This window comes from Narcine bancroftii, chromosome 14 (assembly GCF_036971445.1).
Source record: "Narcine bancroftii isolate sNarBan1 chromosome 14, sNarBan1.hap1, whole genome shotgun sequence".
Lineage (NCBI taxonomy): Eukaryota > Metazoa > Chordata > Chondrichthyes > Torpediniformes > Narcinidae > Narcine > Narcine bancroftii.
This window is the reverse complement of record NC_091482.1, coordinates 17,766,472-17,778,672: the sequence shown is the minus strand read 5'-3', so window position 1 is coordinate 17,778,672 and position 12,201 is coordinate 17,766,472. Positions and strand designations below refer to the sequence as shown.

Here is a 12,201-nt window from a genome sequence, read left to right as displayed (position 1 = left end):
ATGGTGAAACATATTAGAGATCTTTTAAACAGAAATCCCGTGACATTGCTGTAAGGAAGGCCTGTTTACACTGAGCCGAAGAAAGCTGTATTAATGCCGGGTCAGTGTGTCTTTTTACGCAGCAAGCCGGCATTCTGGAAGCAAAAGGGACACAACAGCATCGGCGTCTAGTGTCACGTACAACATATCATATTTGACGGCATGTTAGACCTACTTTTTCCCCCCCAAAAATATGGCTCAAAAATATTCCCCCAGTCTTATATGCAAAGTTGAAATTAGGGTGATAATGGTGAGTAACGCCAACAGAGATCATTGTCACTCCGTGGCCCACTAGCGTCACCACCATCTATCATGGGGGGCTGGTGGCAGGCTCTCTCCTGTGTTGCTTTTTCAAGTATCCACCAAGTATACCACTAAACAGAACCTTGTCTTATTTGTTATTTGATAGTAATTATTTTCATTCTGGTATCCAGAATGCTAAAATTAAGCATTAAAGAAAATTCCAATCTGCAATTGTTTTATCCATTGGACAGCCTTATTATTCTAGGTCACGATAAAGCTGCTATGAATTTCTGAATGGCTTGTTTTGATTTGATACCCCTACATCTGGGAAATGTTCACATTTTCAGTTCAGTGTAATGCAGGAACAAAAGGGTGAAGAGCTAGGTCACTCTTTGACTTGCTTCCAGGATGGAATCTCTTAATTTTCTTTGAACATAACTCCAGTTCATTTCCATGGTTACAGTTTTACTAGTTAGCAATCTCCACTTCCATTTATGCCCTGCTACTAACTGTGACTAATCGCATATGGCCGTGCCTGAATAGTTCAGTAAATCTGATGAATTTTCATACGAAAATTAACATTATACCTATTAAAGAAACGCATGCTTGCTGGTTAAAAGTTAGAGGCATTGTGGATCTGAATGCAAACCAGTGAAACAAATGATTAGCTTATTTGTGTAAGTTCACTACCTATTTTCCTTAACCATGGGATATGCAGGTAGTTCAATTACCTTCTCTTCAGAAGTAAACTGTAAGAGGAAAACAAACAATTAAAGAATCACTCCGTATCCAATGGTGAAAAGTTTACTGCTTCTTCGGTTTGTTCTTTTTGGCTACAGACCTATCAATATTAATTGATTGCTTACATTTAATATATATCCAGCTGAGTTAACATTAAACTTCACATAGCTATTTGATCAATTGCTTGACAGTTCTGTACGTTTCCAGACAACGTACAAACGTACCTCTACAATGAATCCCTCTGAGCTGATCTTTAACAACCTGCATCTTTATCTGCAGTAGCCACAGGACCATTGACAAGGGCCACATGATCCATCATTCTCTATTTTGTTAGGTTACCTGTGGCTGTGATTATATATAAATGATATGTGGTTATGTGTGGTAAGAGAAAGACCACATGGTTACCACACATAACCACATATTATTACAACGTATATCAATGTACTCGAAAGCAAGTGTTAAAAATTGAGTAAAGATGCAGCTATAAATAATAAGCAGATTTAGAAGTTAATTCTGTCTTTAATTTGAAATTAAACATCGGTTTAATGGATTTGATTATGACACAATATAAAAAGAACAAGATATTTATTCAGTGCTTTTCACAATCTGTCTCAAAGCCCCTGGCAAACAATATCATATTTTTGCCGAGTATCTACTACTGAAAAGGAGGACATTTTCAACCAATTGTGTGCAGCAAATCTCCCCACAGAAAGGTGATCATCACCAGATAGGATACTGCAGAAAACATCTGTGCATTTCATCTGTGTTTGGTGAGAACAGTTGTGGTCTTGGGTTCTGAAAGCTGGTGTTTGTAACAATTTAGCCCTCAAGAGCACTGAATCAAAGTATCAATGAACATTAGCTTTCAGCTCTCAACCTGCCACGGATGAGTTTGATACTGGGAAAGTATTGTGGAAACAAAGGTTATCAAGTTATGACTTGAGTTTGCTTGAGGATGATCTGAGAAAATAATACTGATGTGTGAAACTCCTGGAAGTCACTTTCTCATGGCCCCATCATTACTGATACCATCATGTAGAAAGCACATCAGTGTCTCGATTTCCTCAGGAGTTTATGGAGGTTCAATAGGTCAGAATCAGAATTTAATGTTGTGAAAAAGTCACAAAATTTGTTGTTATGTAGCAACATGGGAGAGAGCCAGTGGATGTGGTGTACCTGGATTTCCAAAAGGCCTTCGATAAGGTCCCACATAAACGACTGGCATGCAAAATCAAGGCTCATGGGATTGGGGGCAAGGTATTGATGTGGATTGAGAACTGGCTGGCAAATAGAAGACAGAAAGTGGGAATAAATGGCTCGTTTTCTGAGTGGCAGGCGGTAACCAGTGGGGTGCCACAGGGATCTGGACTGGGACCCCAGCTGTTCACAATTTACATTAATGATCAAGATGAGGGGATTGGATGTAATATCTCCAAATTTTCAGACGACACTAAGCTAGGAGGGGTTGTGTGCGCTGAAGAGGGGGGTCAGGAAGCTCCAGTGTGATTTGGATAAATTGGGGGACTGGGGAGATACATGGCAAATGCACTACAATGTGGATAAATGTGAGATTATCCGCTTTGGTAATACAAACCGGAAGGCAGATTACTATTTGAATGACAATAGATTGGGAGATGGGGAAGTGCAGAGAGACCTTGGGGTTCTTGTGCACCAGTCTCTGAAGGCGAGCATGCAGGTACAGTAGGCGGTTAAAAAGGCAAATGGTATGTTGGCCTTCATATCAAGAGGGTTTGAGTCTAGGAACAAGGATACCTTACTGCAGCTGTACAGAGCCTTGGTGAGACCACACCTGGAGTATTGTGTGCAGTTTTGGTCGCCTTATTTGAGGAAGGATGTTCTTGCAATGGAGGGAGTGCAAAGGCGATTCACCAGGCTGAAACATGGAATGGCAGGAATAACTTATGAGGAAAGATTGCGCAATTTGGGATTGTACTCGCTGGAGTTTAGAAGATTGAGAGGGGATCTCATAGAGACATATAAAATTCTGGCAGGACTGGACAAAATGGATGAGGAAGGGATGTTTCCAATGGTGGGGGAGTCCAGAACTCGGAACCATGGTTCGAGGATAATAGGCAAACCATTTAGAACCGAGATGAGGAGGAATTTCTTTACCCAGAGGGTGGTGAATCTGTGGAATTCATTGCCACAGAGGGCAGTAGAGGCAGGTTCATTGAATATATTTAAGAGGAAATTAGATCTATTTCTTCAGTATAAAGGTATTAAAGGTTACGGAGAGAAGGTGGGGACGGGGTACTGAACTTTAAGATCAGCCATGATCTCATTGAATGGCGGAGCAGGCTCGAAGGGTCGAATGATCTACTCCTGCTCCTATCTTCTATGTTTCTATGTTAAGCATCATAATGCAAACATTTATATAAACCATCTTACAACAATAAATAATTAATGCAAATCAAAGCGAGGCAGTGTCTTTGGTTAATTAATCATTTTGGAATCTGATGGCAGCAGGTAAGGAGCTGTCCTTGTGCCACTGAGTGCTCGTCTTTAGGCTCCTGTACCTTTTTCCCGATGGTAGCAGAGTGAAAAGTGCATGGCCTGGGTGGTGGGGGTCCTTGAGGATAAAGGCTACTTTCTTAAAGTACTGCCTCTTGATGGAGTGAAGTCTGATTCCCGTGATGTCGCAGGCCAAATTCACAAACTTCTGGAGATTTTTCTTGTCCTGAGCTTTGGCGCCTCAGTACCAAGCAGCGATGCACCCAACCAGAATACTTTCCACAGTACACCTGTAGAAGTTTTCAGTGACATACCAAATCTTCTCAATCAGCTCACAAAATATAGCCGCCGGTGAACCTTCTTTGTAATTGCATCAACACGGAGGCTCCAGGACAGATCCTCAGAGATGATGGCTGTGGTGCACTGTTAGCCAGAATCAGACACACACAAAGATAAAGACTGTACAACAGGCTTTAATCCACAAAGACTTCCACAGAGCCAGGCTGGCTGTGGCTGCAGCAACTCTGAGTGAGGCCTCAGGAGGTCGGCGCAGGCTTATATCCTAGAGGGTGATTGATCCCTTCAGGCCGAATGATTGACAGCCGGCCAGGTGTTGTCCTGTCCCCTTACACTCCTGGAGGTACAAAGGTTGCTCCCTGCAGTAGGCCGGTGGAGTACCACCACAATGGCAGCCAGGACTTTGAAGTTCTTGACCCTCTCCACTACTGTCCTCTTAATGAAGACTGGATCGTGTTCTCCTGACTTCATCTGGAAGTCCACAATCATCTTTTTGGTTTTGCTAAAATTGAGTGCAAGGTTGTTGGTGTGACACCACTCAACCAGCTGATCTATCTCCATCCCGTTTGCTTCCTCATAACCATTTATGGATAGCATTGGAAATGGATTGTGGAATTTGTAGATAGCATTGAAATCAGAAACCTTGGCATACTTCTACGTATGTGTAGTGGAAAGAATGCTAACCAGCTGCATCATGGCCTGCTATGGGGCACCAATACCTTTGAGTGGAAAACCCTGCAAAAGGTAGTGGAAACAACCCAGTACAACACAGGCAAAACTCTGCCTACCATTGAGGACATCAACATGGAACACTGCTGTCGAAGAGCTGTGGCCTTCATCAAGGATCCACACCAGCCAAGATGTGCTCTATCCCATGAGGAAAGGTGCAAGTGCCACAGGACTAACATCTTTAGGTTCAGGAAAATGCTACCCCTCAAGCATCGGACTCCTAAACAACAAAATCAAATTTAATGACTCATACTTTGCTCATTATTTCTGAATTGGCACAGTCAGTTGTTTACATTTCTTTCTCTTGAGTACAGTTTACAGATACCAGCTGATAAGTTGATATCCTGCCTGCCCCCAGAATAAAGAATTTTAGGGTTTTATAATGTACTCAAGAATTAGAAAGGGAATCCTAAAACCAGGATCAACACTGCAGGAAGAAGCCACTATTGTATTTGAAATTAAGAGTTCATAGTCTTACAATATAATTGGATTAAACCTTTCATTGTAATAAAAAATTCATGCCAGTAAATCAAGACCATTAGAATGATGCTTTGGAAAAGGTAACGATAAGAAAAGACACAGATGCCTTTAATTTTATTGTTAAGGAAGACCAAATTAACTCATTCAACCAAATGTAAACTGAGCTTGATTGAGGATGATCTGAGAAAATGACATTAACCTTTTTTTATGCTGAACCCCCCCCCCCACCCTCCAATTATAACCGGCTCAAATTTTAAAAAAGGAAAATTTACCCTTTATGGTGATGACCTATAATGTGGATCCTGTGATGTCTTTATGCAGAGCTGAATCGGGAGATGGCTTCCAGAGCTGAAGGAGGCGGGGAGAGTGGTGCAGTAGCCTCGCCCACAACTGTGACCTCAAACGTATGCGTTGAGAAGGGAGAAGCGCCCTATCCTCGAAAATGGTGACCAAAGAGTAGATGCGAGTGCTAGTGGAGATGTGAGCAAGCAGTATGAGGTCTCAGGCAGATCTTCTGCGCAGTGCAATAGGCTCTATTAACCCTATGGGTTTTTAAAAAAATTCACGCTCCTGGGTCGCAGGCTGACGGCGTCATTGCGATGTCATCAGCCCTCCCCTTTGGAGCTGTATTCAGCGCCAATTCTTTTACAGAGGAGGTGGAGCAACTACCCCTCTAGGCGGATGGAAGATAGTGCAAGTTCGACCAGTCAATCCTCCTTCAGACCTTTTATGAGGTAAAAGTGAAGTGATTTAAAGACAGAGAATATCTGTCTTTACAATTTATTTGTTTCACTACAAAAAAAATAAAGTCCAAGGAATTAATATTGAAGAAACAGGTTCACATTTCCAATTAAAGCATTTTGGGAGTGAGTTACAATTCTTAGGATAACATTACAATAACCTTATCAATAATGATCACAACCTTCAGAAAAAGTGATGTAACAGAAGTCTTTGAGCTTTAGAAAGCTGCTTTCATTCTGGGAAAAAAAATGAAAGCAATTGTAGTTTCTTTGGATAATGGCAGCCCTTGACATGGTGATTACACATTCTGAGGACTGACTAAAGCTGCCTTTTTCTGCATGTAATTCTGATGAAGAAATACAAACCAGGAATCACGGATATTACCTAACCTGCTGAATGACCGTAGATTTTTTTTAAATTTTGGAAATTCAGCATCTGCTGCTTTGAGCTTCAATTATATATTTAGCTTTCTTGCTAGCTTATGAAGTAAAAAAAACACTGTCACATCACTAATCGCTGCTAATTTGTTTCATTGAGATAAATTATCAACAGCAATTAGAACCCTATAATTGAGAACATCAAGTTTATTTCATTGATGTGATGCTCCATTAAAGTAATCTTGCAACTGAAAATACAAACATATTTTGGGTTGGGCTTTCCCTTGGGAAAGGGCAGGGTGAGGTTTCTATTGGCTGGCCTTTCTACTGCTGTGACCCCAGCTGCTCTTCTTGGCTGGGCCCAGTTTAGACGAGGCTCACTGCACTGATGGAGCCAAGCACTGTGTTGCAAGAAACTCCTTAGAGGAGGGAGGAGCCACGGTTAAAGGGGACGGCAGCATGCTGAGCGGTCTTATTGAAGTGCATTCAGCCTGCTGGTGGATGAGGGCAGTGGAGACGAAGAGATGGCTTGAACAGATCACCTTTTGATTTGTTGGCATTGATGCTGCTCTAACAGCAGCCATCTGCGTGCTCTCCTGCGCCGTGGCAGGAGCCATAGTGGTTTGGACTTCATTTACTTGTCATCACTTGTACTGAGTGGAGACAGTTAAAGGTAGAATGATCGGGACATCATTAGAAGGAAATTATCTATCACTGTAGAAGGAGGTTACTAAGGTGATTCTGTCTGCCTTGATGAAGGGCTCAAGCCCAAAACATTGTTAATATATCTTTATCTTTGCTACATAAATTACACTGTTTGACCTGATGAGTTTCTCCAGCACCTTGTTTTTTAATTACATCTGCTCTCAATTTGCAATTCATGGACTTTTCAGTAACTCTGCATATTTTTTCACTTCAAATATAAATCCAATTCAAGTCTGAGAATACAGCAACGGTACATAGAAATGAATAAATGTATTCCATTGGAAAAAAAAAACATAATTTAAGAAATAGCATCACAGTATTCGAACAAATTTGGGAACCGTACATGGAACACAACAGAGAAGTCCTACCGCGGACCTCCACCGCCTAAAATGACAGAAGGAGAAGACGAAATGAACTGACCCAGTGTGTAAATTTTCTTGTTTATTTTCATTGTGTGATGACATTGTTTAATGGGTTTAATGTATTGTATATGTTGAACGTTTAGTGGGTGGGGAGGGAGGTGGGAAGAGAGGGGAGAAAAGGGGAGAAAATGACACTGTGTATATTCAAGAGGGAAATGTTTATGTGTATTTTGGTTAATATGGTTCATAGTGTGAAAAATTTAAAAAAAATAAAAAAATATAAATCCAATTCCCGATTTCAATCTGCTTTCGCTATCTTTTTATGTTTTGCATTCCAGGTCATAATAGAAATGATAAAATGTCAGACCCAAGAGTGTGAATGCGAATTAAAGCTGGACTAATTTTGGAGGCTAAAAGCACAATGCTGGAGAAACTTAGCAGGTCAAACTATGTACCTTATGTTGCAAAGATAGATACATAACCAACATTTTGGGCTTGAGCCCTTCCTCAACCACCAAATCTAAAACTGTTTTAATGATAAAGAGGTACGGAGACTCACTCTCACAACATTGAAAGAAAGTGCCGTACAGTAGAAAGTGGGAATTGTGGGAATATTTCATGTTGAAGCCCAGTGGGAAATCTGACCCCTGATACTCCAGCTGGATTTCTGACAACATTTGAAGGGAAGTTCTGGTGTGAAGGTCACCCCAATAGTAAGCAATTACAAGCCAGTGTGTAGTATCAGTAAGAAAATGACTGAGGAATTTGGTACAAATGAACGCATTGGAAATTATTGGACCATACCAGGAAGAAAAATATTTTCACCTCTGGAAATGATGGAAGGCCTATTTTTAACACATTGGCTCTGACTGCCACAATAGTGTGGATGTCCCAGTGGCTATCCATTTCAATTTCCTGATGTATTCGGTTGCTGACGTGCCTGTTCATGATCTCATACACTGCCAGACTGAGACCACCCGAGAAATGATATCTCATCTTCCGTATGGGCACCCTCCAACTAGACTGCATTTACATCAATGTCTCTGGTTGGTTTCTGTAAAATCCCCCATCTTTGTCACCCGGACTCACTCTCTCTCTCTCTCTCTCTCTCTCTCTCTCTCTCTCTCTCTCTCTCTCGCTTCCCTTTCAGAGCCAAAATCAATCATCACCTTTCCTCACATCCAATTAACTCTTTTTGTTTGTTGTTCTGCACTCCTCCCCCTCCCATTCTTCCACCTTTCTTTCTCTCTCAGTCTTTATTCAAATGCCTGTCTGATTTTTGCTTATACCTTGAAGAAAGGCTCAGGCCCCAAAATGTCAGTAATATATCTTTCCCTTCTATGAACTCTGCAAGACCAGCTGAGCTCCTCCAGCAGTTCTGTGCGTGTTTTACTATAATCACAGTGTCTGCCGACTTTCGTGTTTCACTTTTATTTTAACCATGTCAGCTTGATTTTAAAGCTTCTTCGTCCCAAACATGATAGTTTGTATTTACTTAGAGACCATGCAACTGTATTTGAAACCACACTATTCAAAGGTCAATCATACTCAGACCTCATTCTATGCACAGCACCTTACTGCCCCACAGTTTACTCTGGACACTGCTCATACACAGGTTTGCATGAAGGTGCAACAGTAGTGTTGATTTATCACAGGTCTGGTGACTTTGGTTCATTCCTTATCTCTAATGCTGTCTGTGTTGAACCTTGAGCATAAAAACATAAGAAATAGGACCAGGAGTAGGCCACCTGGCCTGTCGTGCCTGCTCCGCCATTCAATGAGATCATGGCTGATCTAATGATAAGGTCATCTCCACCTACCTGCATTTTCCCCTTATCCCTTAATTCCCTCAATATGTAAAAATCTGTCCAACCTTGCCTTAAATATATTTACTGATGGGGCCTCCACTGCTTCAATAGGCATCGAATTCCACAGATTCACCACCCTTTGGGAAAAGCAGTTGCTCCTCCTGAATCTATTGCCCTGAATCTTGTAGCTATGCCTTCTAGTCTGAACACCCCTACCAATGGAAACAACTTACCTACCTCAATCTTATCTATGCCTTACACAATTTAATGTTTCTATAAGATCCCCTCTCATTCTTCTAAATTCCAGCAAGTACGGTCCTAGATACCTATCCCTCATAGGGCAACCCCTTCATCCCTGGAATCAACCTGGTGAACCTCCTCTGAATCCTTCCTCAAGTAAAGAGACCAGAAGTGCCTGCAGTACTTCAGATGCGGTCTCTACAGAACCTTGTACAGTTGCAGCATAAGTTCCCTGCTCTTAAATTCCATCCTTCTAGCATTGAAGGCCAACATTCCATTTGCCTTCTTGATAGCCTCCTGCACCTGCAAACCAATCTTTTCCCATTCATGAACAAGCTCTCCCAAGTCCCACTGCATGGCAGCATGCTGCAATCGTTTGCCATTTAAATAATATTCCCATCTTCCATTTTTCCTTCCGGTGGATAACCTCACATTTGCCAACATTGTACTCCATCTGCCCATTCACTTAACCTATCTATATCTCTCTGCAGACTCTCCATATCCTCTGACCAATTTACTTTTCCACTCAATTTAGCACTCTTGGGTATTCCAGTTTTTTCCCACATGCCAATTATCTACTGTAAATAATCCTTTATTTCGGGTAAGTGACAAAATTTCTAAGTGGAGTTAATGGGCATGAGTGACTGATAATAAGTTGAATGGTGACAGGGGAAAGAGGGGAGAGGAGTGGAACTTGTTGGATTACTCTGCTATTAGCTGACATGGACCCAACAGCCTAAATTGTCTCCTTTTCTGTGCAGTAAATAATTAAACCTCCTATGAACCACCAAGTTCATTTTTGTACTAAAAGCTTACATCTGATGATTTTGTTCCCTGGAGCTGGAAATAGAGGCAGCACAGACAACTATGGATACTGTGTGGGAGGAGGCTTAGATGACCTTCGTCAGGCATGATGTATAAGGATTGATGAGCAGAGTTAGAATTCTTTAACCTAGCCCTGTGGCTCTCCGCTCACCACTGACTGCCAACAAAAGAAACATCCATATATCCCAACCTTCTGCCTTCTGTTGGTTAAACAATCCTCTATCCTTGCTAATACATGCTTCCAACTCCAATGATCCTTACCAATGGATGTCTTTTATGCTGCATTTTTAATTTTTAAAAAAAATGTAGACATACAGCATGGCAACAGGCCATTTCGGCCCATGTGTTTGCGCCGCCCAATTTACACCCAGTTAACCCACACCCAGGTACGTTTTGAATGGTAGGAGGAAACCAAAGCCCTCTGAGGAAATCCATGCCGACACGGGGAGAACGCACAAACTCTTTACAGACAGCGTGGGATTTGAATCCTGCTCCCAATCACTGGCGCTGTAAAGGCATTGCCCTAACTACTATGTCAACCATGCTGCCCAAGCACCAATATCAAACAGCTTCTGGAAATCTTAGTTTTCAACATGCACCTGCGCCCTTCTATCCTCTGTGTTCCAATAAATTCTGGTACGTTTGTCAAACGGGACCTGCTCTCCTGAATTCATGCTGAATCTGCCTGATGGAGTTATCTCTATTGAGCTATCTCGCAATTTCTTCCTTAATAATATCTTCCTGACTACAGACATTAAGCTAACTGGCCTATAATTGCCAGCCTTTGCTTGCATCCTTTTTTAAACATTAGCATGATATCCACTATCTTCCAATCAGTCGGTACCAGCCCAGAATCCAGAGAATTTAGGTAAATTATCACATACCAAAATGAACACATTTTGAGAGTGGTGAAAGTTAATTCTGTATTCCCACCATAGTCCAAGTTGCTCAAAAGAAATGAGGGTTTAAAAAGAAAATTAAGGCCTTGAGTTGGAGAAGTTGTATAAAAAAATAATCCAGAGGGAGGTTAGGATGGATGGGATGTATCAGGCATGAATAGTGGATGAGATGTAGAAACTGAACAGAAACATGATTGAATGTGAAACCAGGTGTCAACTAAGTGACTGCCTTGCAGAGTACCTGGATACATCGATATCCTCTGCTTTTGCTCATCCATATCAGTCCATGGAAACCACAGGCCCTTCTGATCAAAACATTGGGCTTCCTATCTAAAACTTTCCGAGATATTAGGTCTTTGAAAATTCAAAATAAAATATAACGAGACTCTCCACAAAACAATCCACAATACAGTTGTAAAATAATACCTATTCATACTGTCCCCTTAAAAGTGGGACTTTGTCATCATGGATAAGCATAAACTGCAATGCATACTTCGACATACATCTTTCTTTGGCTTGGCTTCGCGGACGAAGATTTATGGAGGGGGTAAAAAGTCCACGTCAGCTGCAGGCTCGTTTGTGGCTGACAAGTCCGATGCGGGACAGGCAGACACGATTGCAGCGGTTGCAAGGGAAAATTGGTTGGTTGGGGTTGGGTGTTGGGTTTTTCCTCCTTTGCCTTTTGTCAGTGAGGTGGGCTCTGCGGTCTTCTTCAAAGGAGGTTGCTGCCCGCCAAACTGTGAGGCGCCAAGATGCACGGTTTGAGGTGTTATCAGCCCACTGGCGGTGGTCAATGTGGCAGGCACCAAGAGATTTCTTTAGGCAGTCCTTGTACCTTTTCTTTGGTGCACCTCTGTCACGGTGGCCAGTGGAGAGCTCGCCACATAACACGATCTTGGGAAGGCGATGGTCCTCCATTCTGGAGACGTGACCCAGACATACATACAGCATGGTTAACAGGCCATTTTGGCCCACAAGCCTGTGCCATCCAATTACACCCAAATGACCTACTACCTCGGTACGTTTTGAACGGTGGGAGAAATCCAAAGCCCCCGAAGCAAACCCATGCAGATATGGGGAAAATGTTCAAACTTCATTACAGGCAGCATGGGATTCGAACCCTGGTCCCGATTGCTGCCGCCGTAACAGTGTTGCACTAACCACTACACTATTTGTGCCACCGATATCTAAGAATAATTTAAGGTAGGGTGCAGAACTAATTTCAACCGCAGGCAACGTATGT

At 42.0% G+C, this 12,201-nt stretch overlaps 1 protein-coding gene across 5 annotated transcripts in view; it reads right to left on the bottom strand.

The window, feature by feature from the left end:
- LOC138749409 (protein PIMREG-like) overlaps positions 1-12,201 on the bottom strand; it is a 77,862-nt gene that overhangs the window by 27,042 nt on the left and 38,619 nt on the right. Inside the window, exon 1 of one of the 5 annotated variants that reach the window (XM_069910697.1) lies at positions 5,274-5,297. The exons of 3 other annotated variants lie outside the window; for them this stretch is intronic. The gene's annotated coding sequence lies outside the window, so the exon portion shown is untranslated. Of the gene's footprint in view, positions 1-4,580; positions 4,603-5,273; positions 5,298-12,201 lie in introns of those variants that run through there. One more of the 5 variants, XM_069910698.1, reaches the window with a different exon arrangement.